Source organism: Brienomyrus brachyistius, unplaced genomic scaffold (genome assembly GCF_023856365.1).
Source record: "Brienomyrus brachyistius isolate T26 unplaced genomic scaffold, BBRACH_0.4 scaffold72, whole genome shotgun sequence".
Classification (NCBI taxonomy): Eukaryota; Metazoa; Chordata; class Actinopteri; order Osteoglossiformes; family Mormyridae; genus Brienomyrus; species Brienomyrus brachyistius.
In genome coordinates, this window is record NW_026042347.1 from 1,217,139 (window position 1) to 1,233,247 (window position 16,109).

Below are 16,109 nucleotides of genomic sequence, written 5' to 3' on the forward strand. Positions count from 1 at the left end.
GCTGTCAACTGATCACCATCTGGTAGTGAGTTGGCTCAAGTTGTAGGGGAGGACAGTCAGACCTGGTAGGCCCAAGCATACAGAAAGAGTCTGCTGGGAACGTATGGCTCCTGTACGCCAGATCTTTAGCTCGCATCTCCGGCAGAACTCCAACTGGATGCTGGGGGAGGTTGGGAACATTGAGTCTGAATGGACACTGTTCTGCACCTCCATTGTGAAAGCAGCCATATGGAGCTGTGGCTAGCAGGGTTGTCGATGCCAGTCGTGGCGGAAACCTCGTACCCGATGCTGGATACCAGAGGTGAGGGGGACTGTCAAGCTGAAGAAGGCCTACTGGGAATTAATAGCCTGGGGGTCTCCGGAGGCAGCTGACAGGTTCTGGCAAACCATCCGGAATATCAGAAAGGGGAGGCAGCTCCTGGTTCCTACTGTTTACATTGGAGAGGGGGTGCTGTTGACCTCACCTGGGGACATCACCCACAGGTGGAAGGAATACTCTGAGGACCTCATGAACCCTGCCTCGGATACATCTATGAGCACTGCCTTTGAGACATCTGAGGACACGAGGCCCGAGGGGGCTGGAGTGGACTTGCCCATCACTGGGGCTGGGGTGGGCAGGGTGGTTGAAGAGCTCTGTGGTGGCCGGACCCCAGGGGTGGAAGAGATTTGCCCAGAGTTCCTAAAGGCTCTGGATGTTGTGGGGTTGTCATGGCTGACATGCCTTCTCAACAGCGCGTGGAGGTCAGAGACAGTGCCGCTGGATTAGCAGACCAGCATGGTGGTCCCCTTATTTAAGAATGGAAACCTGATTGTACGTTCCAACTATAAGGGTATTACACTTTTCAGTCTTCCTGGGAAAGCTTGGCAGGCCGAGGCATCACAGCAGCAGAGAAAAGATGAGATGAGATGATTTTACACACAGCTGCTCTTATATATAGCAGCAGCAACAACATTCTGACAAACATGGCAGGGAAACCTGGGGTAGTTACGCAATAGATGATAAAGCACACGCGGTTAAAATAAAACAATTCACATAAATCAACACAGTAAAGTTGGTTTTATGTTGTTTATGTTGGCTGGATATTTGCTTTTGCCATCTCTATACTTTAGAAACAACATGTGATGCCACCAGTCCCTTAGATACAGATGCTACTATGCAGCATTTTCCACGGAACCGGCAAACCAGCATTACAAGTACAGCCTTTTGCTAGGGACCGTCTACAAAGTGCATTCATTACAAATGAGGGAACCAAGCATCGATACTGGAGCACATCTGCTATGATTTTCTAACAGTCAAATCTGCTCATCAGAAGAAATCATAAAAACGATGCAATAATTTCACATATATAATATGTAATAAGATATAATTGCACTTTTTATTCATCAGAATTTAATCCATTGCATGTTATAAACCCTATAATTGTCTCTTTTTTACATTTCAAACTGATATTCTGATGGGTGGGTGAAGTAACAATGACATTACTTTAACAGTATGCAAACCATTACAGGTGTGTTGTGCATCTCATCAAAATGCATTGTGTAAGCCACTGACTTTGTGTCACTCCAAAATTATAACACTTTAGTAATCAAACCACCTGAGATTTCTGAATTTTTCAGTCACCTATGTGAAGCCAACCCCTATGTCTATAAGCTCCAGAGCTCAAAGTCTTGGCTAGAAACATTTTTAATGTGTTGATTTCCATTTTCTCAGCAGCTCTGAGAATAGGTTTTTGAAACGTGTATTTTTAAAGTTGATTTAAATAAAAATAGAAGAATGCCATACTGAATTGTCTCAGATTATTTGTTCTGAGTTTGTGTTGGATGAAAACATTTGCAGCACTTTGGGGTAAATGTTTTTTAGATAGGTGAAATACTTTAAAAGGCATTTCAGACTTGATATGAAAAATGGCTGAGAGGCCTTAGACTCCAGAGGGTTAACGAGCAATGCCTGGTGCTCATTTAGTCTTACCTCTCATTCCTGCCCCGTGTTAATCGCTCCCATCGCTCTGCAGTGTTCCGCAGGTCTGTCATTGATGTTGGTGGCTGCTTCAGTTAGTCTGTTTGAGACTCATTGCAGTCCTCTTTGTTTTATGCTTTTGTATTTATCCTTTATAAAGCCCCTTTTGTTTGGGACCTTGGCTGCTCCCACTTGCTCCATTTCTGCCCATATGACACATTTTGTGCTTGAGAGTTCAACAGCTAATGATGAAGTCACTGTGTGATATTACTTAGAATTCAGTTTATTTGGTGGTAAATCAATTACTGCAGGAAGGAAGAGTGAATTAACGTTGCATAACTGATGGTCTAGTGAGTGTGAAGTAATCACATGAAGTCCTGGTGGTTTCATCATTGGTTCATGTTGAGCAACAGGAATTCGTGTATTAAATAATGAGTAACTAGTTTTAGCATTACTTAAATAAGCAGTATTCATCTAGCTATCCAATTAGATATTGATACACATGGACATTTGCTTTGCAGGGACTGCCATGTTATTCAGTGTAAAAATAATCACCATCAGTCATTTTTATATGTCTGGGGTTGATCCTAATTAACTTCTCCCTGCTCACAAATCCAGTTTCTTCAGCTAGTGCAAGGCAGGTCATTCCAGTTCCTCAGTATGTCTTGTACTATGCATATCTCAATGCAGTCCTCATTTCCTCCAGCATCACTGGTCTGCCCAGTCATCCATTAACTATCGAACAAGAGACTGAAAGACGGGAGGCACTAAATACTCATTTACATGCGCATTTACTTGTAACTGCTTATCACTTCTCCCCAAAACAGTTGGTGCTTATTGTGCATCTACATTTGGTAGTGTCCATTCAAAGTTTTCTAAATATTGCGATCAGCATGTGCCTGAGTGTGTCGTTACTGGATTGTAATTGTCCGTTGACTATTGACATGACCTGCAATGTGTCTCTGACCACAGAGTATGTGATGGGGAGGCATCCATGTCCTTCTGGAGACTGCATTTTACGCTTTCCGGAAAGCCTGCTTGGACTGTGCTGCCCATCTAGAGGAGCAGCAGCAGTGGTCCAGAGCCTCAAGACTGAATTAGGAAATCTACTACGGCCTCAGACTGTGTCAGTGAAGGACTTGGAGATTCTGAGAGTGCTGCTGGACATTATCCCGGTGTTTTATAGTTCTGAAAGACTCTCGGTAAATGAAGGACATGGGACTTTTGTATCCTCAAGATGCCTTCTTTCTTCCAATAAAAATGCTTTTCATTGCTGCAGCGTCTGCCAGTGTCTGACAGAGGGAAGGGGGAAGTGTGCAAGCTGGCCTCTTTCTCTAATCACTGTGTCTGAAACTTTTCTTGAAGTGGATGAGCAGCTTCCCTCCAAAAAATTAAGCTGTCTGACATCCAGACTGAAATCAACAGTTTGCAGGTGGTACTGGCCGTTGGTTCGGGGTCATCCAGGCTAACTCTGAAGTATGCGGTAACGCCATACAATTTTTTAAATTGACATGTCTTTGCATAAAACTTCTGGAGGGGGGGGGGACCTTACCATACATCAAATTGACATTATGTCTCTGCATAAATAAGAAAAGTTACACATACAAGAAATCGGTGGAAAACTACACGTGTGTGTGCATGTGTATGTGAGCTGAAAATTGCTCTCCTGGTATACTTTTCCCTGCTCTTTCAGAATCTGGCAAGACTTGAAAATGTCATATTTGACCCTGGGATTTTATATTGAAGGAGTTGAGTCATATTTTCAGCATTTATAGTTCAGATATGCTTCTTTCAACTGGTATAACGGGTTTCATTCCCGTCACTAACTATCTACAGTCAACCATGACCCCGAAGTAGGGGGTCCTGTGGGGGATTTCTCACCTGCGACCATTTTCAGATGGCAATATGTCAAAGAATAAATGGTTATTTTAGAATGAATTTGCATCTGCTTACAGTATCTTCCTCAAATAACAAAACTATAGAAGAATATTGGATGTAGGTGTGGTGGTGACCCCACAGCAAGTGAACCAAAAACTGATGTTTGCAGGTCCATAATTTTGAAGTGCTTCCCCAGAGCTGAAAGAGCAGGGAAAACTATACCAGGAGAGCAATTTTCAGCTCTCTAGCATGCTTAGAAGCGAAGGTATGGTCTCCTGAAAACCCTTACAAATTATATGCATGATTCATAAGTGCAAAAAAGGGGCGTGGCACCCAACTTTGAAAGGGCCGTAACTTTGGACTGCATCAGAATTTTTCAATAAAACTTGGGGAATTTTCATTGTTCTCTATAAGGATCAACATATCAAGTTATCAAAATCAGGAATGATGCCCATGGAGCCCCTGCTTGATTTGGCATGGACTGACCCTCCTGTCAGGTGCCTGTCATGGTAATCACAGACTTACCTCTTCCAGCGACAAACTTCCTCGTCTTCCCTTCAATGCCCATACATACAAGAAAATCGCGCATAGGAGAAAATGGGGGGGGGGAAATTCAGCAGCGGTCTTCCTTGGATGTGGTAGCCGTTTCTCAGGCTCCCTGTCCAGAATTGAGCCCTGATTCCCCATGTACAGTGCATGTTTGTGTAATGTTGCTGCTATTTTCCCTGATGGCATTGCTTTGACCTCTGTGATGCTTTTTTTTTTTGTTCATTTCTATAGAATGAAAGCACAGTTCTTTGAGCACAAGTTGTTTTGTGATTAAGCTAAAATAAAGGGAAATGCAGATCTGCTCAAGGTGTGACGTCTGGCTTTCGCAGCGTGTTGTGGGATGGGTAGCTGTCTGTGTACCACAGAGGTGTGAAACTGCCATCAAACAAAAGCCCTGGCAGCAACAGGAGGACAGAAACGACCTATAATGATCATAATATTTTGTTGCATTACTCATAATCATAATCAGTTATTTTAAAGGTTATTTTTCCCAGCACCTGGCCGTTGCTTAACAAAATGTTACTTTGCTGCAGTTTCCTCAACTGCTTTTTTATGACCCTGAGTAGGACTAAATTGTATGTGGCCCGATGTCTCTAGGAATATTATTGTACGTTTCCTACCTTCACCGGGCATAAACCGTTGGAAAGGCAAAGTGATTCAAAGATATTACAAGGCATTAAACACTACTAAAAAATGAGCATACCTGTGTTTTTATAGAAAGGTGTAACTTTATTGCACATTCATAAACATAAAACAGGGCAAACTGGGGTGCAGGGTTTCACAGGCAGGAGAGCTCCAACCCCTCTCCCCTGAATGATGTCCTCTGCACCCCATAATCAAAGTTCCTCCCCAACATTTATTTTTCTTGTTTTATTTTTATCATGTCCTGTCCCTCTGGTGTGCTGTACAACCTTGGCCGGAGGTTAGCTTTTTTTCCGGAAGTGGTTAACCAGCCGGCCAAAGGTCTGTATGCCTGGGTGACAGGCACACTCAGGGGAATGAGCATCCACACACATGTGGATGCCCTGGCTGTTCCTGAAAAAAAACATGTAGCCGGATTCTTCTTCCTTTGTGCTCTCATGAATCCGCTGGCCCTCAGTGGCTGTGACTACCGGCCCGTGGTGGTCACATACCACCTCACCAGCCTGGAACTGCCAGGTGGCGCAGACTCCCTTCCCCGCAATGTCCACCGCAAGTCCCTTCCACTTCTGCTTGTGGATGAGCTCCTGGATGTGGCTGGAATCAATGGCGGTGTCCACCGAACCCACTGGTCTCCAGTCCTTGAGGACGCTGGCTGCGCTTTGGAATGTTGCTTCTCCAGCCTTGGTTCCTGATCCAAGCGTCGACCCGGGACTCGGTGGGCTGCTGTCTGCCAAAGTGTACTGTCAAGAACAAAGCAAATTGTTGTTAGGAAGACTATGTAGATAGGATTGCTTATCAGTAAAGTGCTTTAAAAATTAGTGCTACAAACAATACTCACAGAGGACATGCTGGACACGCATCCTCATCTTCAGCCAGCACTCAGAGCTGTCGCTGAAACTGGCCCGACCTGTGTCCCTACAGTCTTGTCTGGGATGTCGCCATCCAGGGTCACGGGGTGGATTCGAAGGAGCTGATGGAATGCTGCCTGGACATCATCTGCTGGTTGGACGCCAGGGCAGCATCCCATGCGGCGCCATGGGCAGAACAGCTGGATCCTTCCTCTGTGGAGTCGGCGCTGGGATTAAAAAAAACACACAAAGTTTTACGGTTATTGTTCAGTGGTGAGGGCTTTGGTTTTGTGTCTTGATGTTGGTAAGTGTGTTGACAAACGGAAAACATGCCTACCTTGAGTCACCTGCCAGCTTCTTCAGCAGCTTATTGGCCAGCACCACATTCCATGACTTTTATCCGGTAGTGCTTGTCAGCCGTTGCAGTGGAATGCGTGAGGTAATCGGCTACCAAGGACGACTTCTGGTCACTCAAGTCCTTGGTGGCCGTCTCAAAGATGCGCCGGGCCGTTTGGCTGGTGACTGGATCCAGCTTGTATCTAAAATACAAAACGAATAAGATTTATTAATACATCTCGCACAACACATGACAACATGTATCTAGAACAAATTATAGGGGAATGAATCATGATTAGCTCACTTTTGGTGCAGCCGGTTCAGGTCTCCTCCCAGGTCATCAGTCGTCGTCCCGGTTCTCTTGGAGCTCAGAAGCTGTAGCCCTTCCCATGTGAAGATGTCAAACTACTGTTGACAGAGGAAGAGATTTAATTTCTGCTTTTGAAATAAATGACAATAAATCTTTTCAAGCTTGATATGCTTACTGCCTCCTCCTCAGAGGACAATGCAAATGTGGCCACTCGCCGTGCCGACATCTTGTTCCTTCACCTCAATCACCGCATGGTCGGATTCGGTCCTGCTCCTGGACCTGCACAAGACAATGATGTCCCACTGATTAATAAGCGAATTGGCAAAAAGGAAAAGTGAAGACAAAAAGAATACAATACTTGCGGTCATGTGCTCCATCATGCCTGGTCGCTGTAGATGCTTCAGAATGACCGTGACCTCCAGGTAGTAGAGGACAAGAGAGATGTTGGGTGATACATTGGGCGGAGCTTAATTTGGTTCTGCTTCTGATGTCATAAGCGGGAGGGGGCGTATCCCTTATTCTGATTGGTCGAGGGGTTATGTCCATATATGGTATACATGCTTATGCCACGTGTTGCGCCATATGGTTTGGGAGGTAAGGGTTGCCATTAAACTTTAATAGAATAAAAATACATTAGATGTGTTTTAATTATAGTTTTTAAGGAATAATGAAACGTATAGCAGGATTAATGCAAGCTAAGATGCACGTCTAGCAGGGGGGGTCCGTCTGGCCATAGCCACGTGTTAGTAGGCACAAGCGCCACGGTGTATTTTTTGAAAGAAAAGCAGGCGGGATTTAAACAAGTACAAACATGCCCAAAAGAATCAGAAGAGCAAATGCTGAATTTAAACAAGCACAAGAGCGATATTATGTGGTACCTTGGGCGGAGCTTAATTTTGCTCCGCTTCTGACGTCATAAGTGGGAGGGGGGCGTATCCTTTATTCTGATTGGTCGATGGCTTATCTCTATACACCATACATGCTTATGCCACGTGTTGCCGATAGGGGGCCATTTGGATTGGGATATTGCCGTTAAACTTGTAATGTATTTTTATTCTATTAATGTATTTTATTGTGTTTTTTTAAATTACGTTTTTAAAGAATAATAAAACATCGAGCAGGATGATGGCAAGTTAGCGCATACACGTTAAGCGGGGGGTCCGTCCACCTCGTAGCCGCGTGTTGGTAAGCGCCACGGCGTATTTTAAGAAGAAAGCACCAAAAGAAGAAAAACTTTAGTGTTATTTTAAAATAAAAGCAGGGTGATTTTAAACAAACATGCCCGAAAGAAGCAGAAGAACAAATTTAAACAAGCGCAAGCGAAGTCAATAAACATACCGCACGTCGTTTTAAAAGAAGAGAGCACACGTTACATTTAACCACCACGAAAGACTTTAGTGATATTTACCAGGTTGGAGAAAGCATGTAAGCGGCAAAATTTTAGAAATATGACGAAACGAACCCGGAGCTCCGTCACATGCGGCTTGTCTGTTTGAACAACGCAGGGCGGAATGGCCGATCGCTAGTCCGGCGCATGCGCACCCACGCCAACACCCCTTTCAAAATGGCGACGCCGGCGGAGCGCCTGTTTTAGCAAATAAAACCCCTATAACCGTAATGTTTTTAAGGAATGAAGCACTTTTCTGCCAATGTGAATAATAAAGTAAAGCGCTCTGAGCATTTTCGACAACAATAATCAAAGAACGCGGTTAATTCTTGTTTAAACGAGCGCATGCGCATAGATCCACACAGCATTTCCTTTATTGAGCCAGCTCCTTGCGTCAAGCAACTGTCAAATGGCGAACAATTGTCGCTGGACCAAGAATTCATGCATCTACCTTTGCAATGCAACTACCTTTTTTTTCGGGTCGACAGGCAATACTTGGCAATGCCGTTAGGCAGGGGTTAGCTCATCAGAACAGCAGGATGTTGTGTAGGAACGGCTGAAATTTAGGCAGCAACAAATTCTTTCGTTATAGCGTTATTTTAAATTTGTATGGGTGTGATATGCCATTTATGCAATGAGGTGGAATTAAACAACAGGGTATCCGACTGGTTCCACAAACAGCCGTATCACTAATGTGTTAAACAAAGAATAAAAAACCATTAATTACACATGCTTACGTATAAAATATATAAAAGTTTAAGGACTAAAGCACTCGACAAACAGCCGCAACACTAAACAAGGTGTAAAAACCGATCATTACCACAAATTATAATATTTAAGTATAAAAATAAATAAGTTGAGGACTAAAGCACTCGACAAACTACCCCGTAATAAATTAATGAATAAAATTATTTCAATGTGGCTAAAGTAGACGTACGCGATTATTTAATAGGGGTGCAAAAGCGCATTTTAAAACTGGTAATAACTCGAACGGCGGTAAAGACGGGTCGCTAGCGCCACCCTGTGTCCACAGCATGTGGCCCCCACAGCGAGGAAGGGGGCGGTCCAGCCCCAACCCCTCCCCCCAAAAAAAAAAAAAAAAAAAAAAAAGTTTCCCCTATATTAAGGGCGACGTTGTCGACCAAAAATACAGAAGAACTTGAAACGCTATCGATGATCAGCTCACTACGACAAAGATGGAAATGACAAACTGGAGGTATGTTAAATTTCTTTCGTCCATACTTTAAAATTGTTTGAATTGTCACTATTGTGAAAACATTTGCGATTACTTTTGACCAAGAATTTTCCACGGTGTCAAGCCCGAGTAAGCCCCGTGAAGTAGAGGATTGGAATAGCGGTAAGTTAATATCAATGATAAGCAAATCAATGGATTTACTGTTTTTAAAATTGTGGAAAGACTGAAAGTTTATGTTCACTGTCGCAGATAAGGACGCCGACCTGTTAAGCACGCCGACGGTTATTTTCAGAGATAATCGGGAAGGGAATGTCCACGGACAACATAAGCGGAAAAGAACGGATAGTTTTAACGGTACGTGGAACAATACCTGCATCGTGGATTTTTCTGTATGAAATGCTTAAAGACTGATTTTGTCCTTCTCCCCCCAAGACACTGCCGATGATGAATTGTTGATCGCTGAGGCTGAAAAAATTGAAGCGGGTCTAGCGACGGCCGAAACCTCAACCGACGGCGCACAGAGCGAACCTGAAGAACAGTTGGAATCTACGCCGCCGGGTACTCCTACTACAGGGGTCGTGACACCGGACCAAGGGGGCCCAGCAAGCGGTGATCCAGCGACCACATCCCGGGCCTTATCGGGACCCCTGCAGAGGACGCAAGATTGGGATATTGACCAATTAACACCTTGGCAGTGGCCGGTTGCGAGCGCCCTGGACGGCGCTGTATCCCGGGCCGAGAGGCTGAAGGGGCTCAAGGTAGCTTTTTTCCTTTTTCAGGATCAAATGAGAACGTGTGCAAATTAAGAGTAACACAATAAAAACTAGTAATAATTTCTTCTGTGTTCTAAAAAGTTACTGATATCTAGTTGGATGGCTAGATGAACACCACATCAGTTCCCAAACTTCTCCTCAGGGGCACCTCAGCCGTTCCATGATTTTGCTAAATTTCCACCAACAGCTCAATTAAATTATTAAATATATTGGTTAAAAAAGTCAGTGCGAGATTGACTAGCTGTATGAGGTCTGCTAGTGGCCAAGTCAAAAAATACATGGCTGCACTGGACGGTCGCTGCAAATACTAGGATGATTTTAGCAGAGGTTCTGAAATGGCGAAGATGACACACTTTCAGAGTGAAAAGGATTATAAAGGTTAAAAAGCAGAGATTTCACCTTTTTGCCAGGAGAACCAGCAACATGTCACAGTGACACTGAGGAGTCACTATAAACCCAAAACCCTGGATAGAGGGACTGAGTGAATGAGGAGGTGAATCTGTGCAGGGGGGTCAGTCCATCAGAGAAGACTCTGTAGAAGGACAGAGCACCAGCCCCCCAGTCCAGATACACTCCTACTCTGCGGGAGCCTGAGGGCCGTATGGGTATGAGAGTCTCTTTATTATTGTGCCAGACAGAGTAACTGTCAGTATAACAGCACAGAATCCATGACTTGTCATTGTATCCAAGGAGACAGTCCCTCCCTCCTTTCCTCCTGATGACTCCTTTATAAGTCACTCCTATCCAGGCTTCATATCCATCCCACTCAGCCTCCCAGTAACAGCGGCCAGTCAGACTCTCTCTGCACAGAACTTGGGGGCGGCTGTCAAATCTCTCTGGATGATCAGGATATGGCTGCCGCTCTGCCCCCTCTGTCACCTTCCTGTTCCCCCCTGACAGAGACAGGCGTCTGTTTGCTGTGTTGGGGTCCAGTCTGTAGGCAGGAGGAAGAATTATTAATCCCATCAGGCCGCCTGTTTCTGTACGATATAAAAACAGCACAGCTTCCCCTAACGAAGCGGGAACTGAAGCTTATGAAACAGCTCAGGAAATGTCGGAGGGAAGCGAGCTAAACTAACAGCTTAATTAGTGAAATTACGGGGAAGTAAAATTACAAAGCAGCGATATTCATCAGACATATTCATCACAAGCATATTTACCACAAAACGGCACCAGAGATCAATACTAAAGTCAGTGTCTTTCCTTCTAACTGCTAATTCCGGCGCGTGCGGCATGAAAATGGCCATCAATAACAGAATATTTAAGTAATATTATTACATATTTAAAGTGACATTTAATAAAAGTTTGGACCTGGATTCTGATACAAAAGCTGTTTCCGGCGCCGGAGTTGCGCTCCATGAGGATTCAGTATTTACAGCGATTGCTAAAGATGGTCTTTAGTCACAGCAAAGCCGGTCTGAATGCATTTCAAATGCATCGGCTTATTTCCATGAAGCATATGTCATACTGTATCTACTGATCCGGGAGAAACGCTGCAGTGTGGAGCGGGGCGGAATAGGTGCCGCGCAAAGCCGGCAAACTAATGATAATACCGTCTACAAACCATCAAAAAAAGCGGATTAAACTACACAGTGAGACGTGCATCATGAAAAACAGAAAGGTTCTCATTACCTCATTAAACAGAAAAATATTGCTCAGAAAAACGGGATTATTATTTTATTAATTCGAAAAAACAGACTTGATTTTTTTCCCAGATGAATGCAATACGCTTCCATAGCGAACCGCTTACCACGCGCGTGACTCTAGATACGGCGCCGCTACCGCGAGGCGTGAGCCCCGCATCTCGCGCACGTGGCCGCTCTAATCTGTTAACATGGGCGCCGAAATGAAATTTGATATTTTCCGCCGCACATGATGCACATCCAGTGTGTCCTGGGCGCTAATTTCTTTTAGCACCGTGGATCAGGAGAACTTTTTAATATTCATGAGTGAAGCCCTACACGATTGGCTGGCTGATTAATATTTATGAGAGGGGCACTACCTCATTGGCCAGTTAACATCGACTTGTGCTGCCTGTTTCTTCTACCTAAGCAGGGGTGTCCAAATCCAGTCCTGGGGGGCCGGTGCCCTGTGTAGCTCAGCTCTTTCCCTGTTCCACCATAAATAATTCAGCACAAGGAGATGAATCAGGTGTGTTAAATGAGGGGAAACCCAAAAATGTGCAGGACTCTGGCCCTCCAGGACTGGATTTGGGCTCCCCTGGTTTAAGGCATTCAGTGACCAATCAGTAATATTCTCTCATGAATATTAATGAGTGTTACAGAACCACCCTGTAAAAATGCAAATTCACATTTCGCACATTTGCACGGAAAAGATGGCGGCAGGTGCAGTATTTATCAGAACAGTTTTGGTCACGTTGGAAAAAGGAGTATCTGTCTAACATCGCAACAAGACAGAAATGGCACTCTCCAAGGAGAAACTTGAAGGTTGGAGATGTTGTGATGGAGAAAATGGATGACTTGCCACGCAATGAATGGAGATTAGCACGTGTAATGGACACAACAACTGACAAAGATGGACTTGTAAGAAAGGTAAAGCTTCGTTTTGGAGAAAGGAAGATGGACAAAGGACAATGTTACAGTAAACCTTCTGTAGTGGAACGCCCAGTGCAGAAACTGGTTTTGCTATTGGAGACTGTTTAATTACATTCTGAAGTTTAAGGTTTATTCTGTCATGTAAACTGTGTTTTCATACAATGTAATGTTTACAGGTCAACGGTTACAGGTCATTTCTTCATTAGGAAATCATTATCACTCCGTTTGGTTCCCATTTGAGCTCTAATGATTTGGTGGGAGTTTAAATGACCGTATTAATATTTCGTTTATTCCATTTATTAGTTACAAATGTTATTCCTTGTTTAACTGTATAAGACGAGTGATGCCTTTTATTGTGAAAGAACGGCTTTTATTTTGAAGGAACATAGAACAACAAGCTGCCGTAAACCAGTGTTGCAAACCGCACAGTAGCGGGAAAACTTCATGGAAGTCGAAGCAAGGTGTGTTCCGTGAAAAAGGAATAGTTATATTACGATTCTTTTTTGGTTAATTTCTTAAATACCAGTGATGGTTTTAGCTCCTGGTTGATGAGGAACAAGGTGGGTTTTGAAGGTTGATTTGTAAATGTATATATGTTTAATATTTCTGTTGTAAGGTGTTTTGCCGAGTAAAATGGACTACGTTTTTGCTCACTACAAGGTGCTAAAGAGCACGGATAAATTAAGCGTGTTAAAGGGTTATAATTTACAAGCTGCTTTGTTTTATTTGTCATGTAAGGTCACGGACAATTTGATAATGATTTACTTTAGTTTATTTCGTGATTCAAAGGTGTTTAAAAGCAAGTGTGACGGTGCGTCACGACGTAACGTGGCTGCGTATAGCAGGGCAGTGGAGTTGGCGGGAGAGAGAGGGGGAAAGGAGGTTTTTTTTTGGTTCGTTCGGGTGATGTAGAGTAAGTAGGGAGAATTCCTTAATGTAGTCACACAGGACCAGATTAGTCTGAAGGCAGGTTCGAGCCACGTTGGTGCTCCGGAGAAGGGAAATTGCTGTGTGTTACCAGAACGACAGAGGAGAGCTGCTCCCGGTGCCGCGCAGTGGGAACCGGAGCTTGGAGGAATCGCGGTAGCTTCCCTGCTATACAGAGACGACTCATCAGCTCCAGTACCAAGGACGACGCAGGTGATATTTAATAAAGTTTATTTCGGCGAATGTACATCAGGGTGATCAGCAACTTGGCCAAGAAGTAGAAGACTTCTGCTAACGTGACGGACACTAAGCGGAGTTTTAAAAGATCGCTGCTGCACACCCCATTTTCTGCGCACGCTACCACCTGGCAGGGCAGGCCCGCTATGTTCTAACTGCATGCCCGGATGCCTGATTTCTCTGGCGGTCATTTTTGGAAGTAAATGTACTGAACAGACTTTCGCATGGGAGTGTTGATGTTATCGGACGGATTATTACAATGTGCCGGTGGTATAAAGTGCTAAATGAATAAGGTTCATTTCTGTTATGAGGTTGTTGTGCATGTTTAATATGAATGTGTCCTGTTGTAAGGTTACTACGAACGTGTTATATGAAGGGTAAAAAATATCCCGTCGGAGGTAAACGGGAGTTCTTGCTTGAAGCCTCCACCGTTAGACACTGAGCGCTCAGTAGGGTGACTGGGGCTGGGGTTTCATTAATAGAGGGGAGTCAGGTGGTTGGTGAAACTCAATTTGGTAATTGCAGTCCTTTGTTTTATGTGAGCTTTGGTTCTTTCCATCTAATAATTTAGTAATCTTACAGAGAATAAACTGCCTATGTGTTCAATTTACCCTATCCTGGTGTACAGTGGTTACCCTGCTTCTATTATTTAGGCTCTCTCCAGAGTAGGGGCGTCTCACCTGCTACTGCTGGGTACTTCGGTCGGGGGGTGGGGGTACGGTGTGGGTACTTAAACATCACGCTATCCCCAACAGTACTACACTCCAGGTTGGCACCGTGACGCTGATAGGGAAGTGCTGGAGCCTTAGCCGATCTGCTCACGTAGTGCATGTAGCAGACTAGGGAGGCGATTGGTGAGGGTACAGGGACCTGAGGATCTTTGTTTCTAATCTCTAGGGCATTCCTAGGCTGGTGAGATGCCGACTTCTGGTTGTGATGCTAATATGTTAACATGATTGTAGTTTTTTGTACATTTTGATGCTAGTTTTATGTCTTTTCTCATCATGTCTAATCTGAGGAACTTTGTTTCTAGTCTCTACGAGATTCCTAGGCGGAGATACGCCCACACATCTGGTTTTGATGCTAATATGCTAACATGCTAAGTTTTGAGATTACTCCATATTCTGAATCTGGGTGTTGCTATACGCCTAGATCAAACCTTTCAGCCTGATCTGAGCATGCCAAGGCATTTTACATGCTAACAGGCTAGCATGCTAACTTTTGAAATAATTAAAATGCTTGTAGCTTTTTTATACAGTGCCTATTTTGACGCTAGTTTCATCACCTGATTCTACTCAACTCTGATCTGAGGAACTTTGTTTCTAGTGTCGACGACATTAAACAGCCATAAACGCTTTTCCTTTAATGATCTGAATGTGGGTGTTGCAGTCATAACAGAGATGTGTAAGGAGTAGATTATTCAGATGCCACCTCTGCACTTGACAGGTTCCCCAGCGAACCCAGTTAGCACCTTTTAATGACAATTAAACACAGCATGTTATTTGTAATAAGCTTGTTCAGGGATTCGTCAGGCATGTTCGTAATAATAGGAAAGCAGTTCACATTAATTACAGACTTTTGCATCACTGGTAAAAGGCTCAGGGCTCCGGCTGTTGATTTAATTACTCCAGTAATTAAATGAGTCACAGCTCACAAGTGACATTGCAGGCTGTGTTCGACGGGAGCTAGATTATGAAACATTTTGTACGTTAATGGTGGTTTCTTGGTGGGAACCCCCCCTCCCCCCCCCACAGTTTTCAGGTCGTTCAGCTTGAAGCTCATATTCCCCTCGCCATTTTTCTACCTTGCAGGTGTGCAGGTCAGGAACGTTCTGGCCTCATCCCAGCTCATTCAGACTCAGCTAGCCACTGTTTGGTGAGTGTCCACTGAATTCTTCACGGCCGCAGTGGTGCGCTTGGTTTATTTGCCCCTCTTAAATTACGTAGCTCAATCCTTTCAGCATCCACTCTATGCGGGCAGTGTGTGGCTCCACAGGTGAGGACCATATGTCTGTAACCTCAAGGTCGACAGTTCAAGTCCCCGGATTGGCAGTGATTTCTCTGCTGGTCCCCTGAACAACCTCTAATTGCTCCAATTGACCCTGCGCTGATTTCAGAAGCCATCATGATATTTCCAGGGCTGGTTGCTTTTCTTAAGTGGTCTGTTCCTGTTAGCACGCGTCAGGCAGCTGGTGCGACGGCTCGAGGCAGGAGGTCTGTACTTCTGAGTTGTGACTCATGGGATCCTACTGATAGGAAGCGTGTCGCAGGTTTTTAATGTGCTGCAATAATCACTGCTTTAAAAAAAAATAAAAAAATTTAAAGGCATTTTGTTTTTTATATGTCTGTCTCTCAAAATACTGCTAAAAAATATATTGTTAGGTGAGAATACATTTTATTATTACAGCTCACCTAACAAACTTCATAGCCTAGCCTAGCATACCTTAAACATGCTTGGAACACTTGCATTAGCCTACAGTTGGACAAAACTCAGGGTAAGTTGTCATTTTTTTGTA

General features: G+C 44.1%; 1 pseudogene; it reads left to right on the forward strand.

The window, feature by feature from the left end:
* Positions 1-255: 255 nt before the first annotated feature.
* Positions 256-16,109, forward strand: part of LOC125726469 (intersectin-2-like) — a 42,556-nt pseudogene continuing 26,702 nt past the window's right edge.